The sequence below is a fragment of the Suncus etruscus genome, chromosome 6 (assembly GCF_024139225.1).
Source record: "Suncus etruscus isolate mSunEtr1 chromosome 6, mSunEtr1.pri.cur, whole genome shotgun sequence".
In the NCBI taxonomy this organism is placed as follows: Eukaryota; Metazoa; Chordata; class Mammalia; order Eulipotyphla; family Soricidae; genus Suncus; species Suncus etruscus.
The window spans coordinates 13246297-13250479 of NC_064853.1; positions in this window are offsets into that span (position 1 = coordinate 13246297).

Sequence of the window (4183 nt, forward strand, 5' to 3'; positions counted from 1 at the left end):
ATGTCCTCTCCAGAGCCATAGCACAGTGGGTACGGCGTTTGTCTTGCACAAGGCCATACAAGTTCAATCCCTGGTATTCCATATGATCCTCTGAACCTGGCAGGAATAATTTCTGAGCACAGAGCCAGGAATGCCCCCCCCCAACAAAAATCCGAAGTGGAAGGACATAAATGAAGTATCCAGATTACTATTATTTATCATTTCTATATTTTGTGGCACTAAAGATTGAAGACCTCATGCAAGACAAATACCCTACATCCTCTGATTTCCAGGCTTTAGGAACAGGTACAGAGATAGTACATGCCTAATATTCACCTAACCTAGTTCAGTCCCTGAACCACATGGTCCTCTGATCACGACACTGGTATTACCCTGGAATCCCTGGTGGGAGGGTCTGGTGTCCCCAACACCACAGGATCTGAGTAGTACCATTCAAATTGAGCCACCTACCTGGTTTCACAACGGTACAGCAGATAGAGTGTTTGCCTTGCATTCAGCCAACGTGGGTTCCATCTGTGGCGTCCCATGTGGTCTCTGGAGATCAGAAGTGACTCCTGAACACAGAACCAGGAATATGTCCTGAGCATCACAGAGTGTGACACCCCCCCCCAAAAAAGACAAGTATAAAACTAAATAAAATCAAAATCATTGGGGCCAGAGAGATAGCACAGCCTTAAGGCATTTGCCTTGCACACAGAAGAACGGTGATTGAACCCTGGCATTCCATATGGTCCCCTGAGCCTGCCAGGAGCGATTTCTGAGCGCAGAGCCAGGAGTAACCCCTGAGTTAACACCCTGCCAGGTGTGACCCAAAAACCAACAAAAAAAAAAATGAAGAAGAAATCAAAATCATTAAAGAATGAGCTTTTGTCAAGGGGCCTTAATTAGCATTTATAAATAGACGATGTGGATCCGATAGTTAATTTGTATTTGTTCCTTTCCTCAGAAGAGAAGTAACAATACTGACCCTGAGGGATAGCGCCATGGCTTGGGGCACATGTTTTAAGTTCAAATCCCCAGTGTCCCACGTGCACTGAGCATGATCCTGAAAATTTTAATACCTGTGCTCCAGGGGTTCACTAGTGATTCCCAGTTGCACCAGCCAGGTGAGTAAGTACCACCAAAAGCGGGTGTGGGCCCCACAATCTGAAAGATATGTGAGTACCACAACCAGGTTATGCAACTGTGGGCAGGCCCTTGTATGAGCACCGCAGGGACCATTGGTGAGCATCGCCACTGTGACCTGTGCCTCGGTCTAGGAGAGCGCCCTCTGGCGGGCAAGTGCAGATGCTGGCGCTAAGGAGCGCCAAGCTCAGAGAGCGCCACCTAGTGTGCAAGCACCGCATCGTGGTATGTGAACCTCCAGGAGGAACCCAGTTCCAAAGGCACGACATGGGCTTACGGGTGCAATTTAACACACCAAAAGCACAACCAGCAGCAAGAGGGCATTGTTGTCAAAAAATAAATTTTTTTAAAAATATTCAGGGTTGAAGATGAGTGGCTAAAGAAACTGTGGTACATGGACACAATGGAATACTATGCAGCTATTAGGAAAAATGAAGTCATAAAATTTTTCCTATACATGGATGGACCTGGACATAGAGACTATTATGCTGAGTGAAATGAGTCACAGGGAGTGGGGGGAGACATAAAATAGTCTCATTTGGGGCCGGAGAGATAGCACAGAGGTAGGGCGTTTGTCTTGCAAGCGGCCCACCCAGGACCAACTGTGGTTCGAATCCTGGCATCCCATATGGTCCCTGTGACTGCCGCAATTTCTGAGCACAGAGCCAGGAGGAACCCCTGAACACTGATGGGTGTGGCCCAAAAACAAAAACAAAAAAAAGTCTCACTCATTTGTGGAATATAAGAAAAATAAGACAGAATGGCAATCATCATCATCATCATCATCATCCAGAGACAATAGAGCTGAATAGAGGACCAGCTCATGACATAGAGCTTGCCATAAAGAGCGGTTAAATCAGCTAGAAAACTAACCTCAGTGACAATTACCATGACAATAATAGTGAGGGAGAGAGGCATAATGCCTGTCTGAGAGACAGGCAGGGATTGGGGTGGAGCAAGAAAATGGGGGGACATTGGTGGTGGGAAGAATGTACTGTTGAAAGGTGGTGTACATTCTATGACTGAAACCCCAGTATGAAAATGTTTGTAAACACGGTGATTAAATAAAAAAAAATTAAAGAAATAAAACTCTATGGGGGCCAGAGAGATAGCAAGCAGTAGGGCGTTTGCCTTACATGCATTCAACCCAGGACTGAGCTGGGTTAAATTCCTGGCATCCCATATGGTCCCCTGAGCCTGCCAGGAATGATTTCTGAGTGCAGAGCCAAAAATAACTCCTGAATACTGCTGGGTGTGGCCCTTAAACCAAAATAAATAAATAAATAAATAAATAAATAAAACCCTAACCTTAAACCTAGCCCTAAGCCAAGCAAGCCCTAAGCCTAAACATTACCCTAATATTAACCATGACCCTAACATTCAAAACTCAATAAATAAACAAATAATTAATTAATTCGGAGTTGAAAGATAATAAAGGATTAGATAATACATGGGCCTTGCATCCCATTTGCTCCAATTCGAATTTCTGACCCTAAGTATGGTTCCCCAAAAACTAAGTGAAACCTGGTTGGCAGTACACAAGGCAAGGACCTTAACCTCTGTTCTGCCTCTCTGGCTTCTAGATGTAAGTGCTGAGAATGCCTGAGTAAGAGATAAATTGAGACCTTTGGAATAGTTCCCATTTGTATCAAATATTTCTCATTTGTATCTCAATTATTTTCTTTTTTCTTTCTTTCTTTTTTTTTTTTTTTTTTTTTGTTTCACTTAGGGGTTATTCCTGGCTATGCACTCAGAAATTACTCCTGGCTTGGGAAATCGAACCAAGACCTGTCCTGGAACAGCCATGTAAAAGAAACGCCCTACCACTGTGCCACCGTTCTGTCCCTGTATCTCAATTATTTTCAACTATTTTCTGTTGATTTTGTTTCCCCATTGCCTTTCATCTGGCTTTCCCCTTCCCTTTGGGAAGGGGCTTGCATTGGATTTCAATAAAGGGAAGGCAGGAGAGCTTAGCTGGGGCTGTCACCTAGGCTTGTGGTTCCTTGTGTTGGAGCAACTGACTTGTGGATGAACAGTGTGGGAAGAGAGACTGGGAAATAAGGACTCCAAGCTGGCCTTGAATATAAAAGAAAGTCTCTGTTTAGAGACTGTGTCCCTGAGTTTTGAGTACAGGAGAAAGTCTCCAGGTCAAACAACCTGTCTAGGCTGATAGTGCCACAAACATTGCAACTGCTATCTTTACATGCTTCCTAATTTGATGATGCCATAGGCAATGTAACTGCTATCTTTGCATACCATCCAAATCAATGATGCCATGTACCTTGTAACTGTTGTCTCTGCATACCATCTTTATGTTGTAATGTCTAAATTGTATTACCCATATTCTGTTTCCCTCCTAAAGTTTACCCTTAAAAGCTTGTTGCTACCTTCAATAAACAAAGTCCATTGCTCTGACAATGCTTCGCTGTGAGAGGTCTGTGGCTCACAGCTTTCCCACTCTTTCCTGAGTCCGGCTTGGAGGCCATGGGCTGGAAGAGACCCTTACCCACCCTTGCATCAGCCTCGTCGGGGGACCCTGGTGCCAGAACCCTACACTTCCATTGCTACCCAGGCTTCACAAATGGTCCCCTGAGCCTGTCAGGAGTGATCCCTGAATGCAGAGCCAGGAATAACCCCTGGACACTGCCAGGAGTGGCCCCAAAACAAATAAATAAATAAAACAGAAATAACAGGGGAAGGGATGATACAGAAAATGTGATTTAGGAGGCCAGAAAGATAGCACACCAGTAGGATGTTTGCCTTGCATGCAGCCAACCCAGGACAGACCACCTTCTGTCAATTCCCAGCATCTCATGTGGTCTGCTGAGCCTGCCAGGGGCTCCAGAACCCTACAAACAGCTTGCAGTGTGAGTTTTCTTGCCTGCTATATTCTACATATCTGTGTGGATTACTTATTGCAGAGAATTGTTAGCGAACCATCTTCTCTTGTCCTCTCTGGATAGGAGTATGGGATATCCCTGTCCCTTTTGGGAACTGTAGAATAACCAGACCTCAACCCAACTCCCAAAGAATGTCTCATTACACCTGATGACACAAA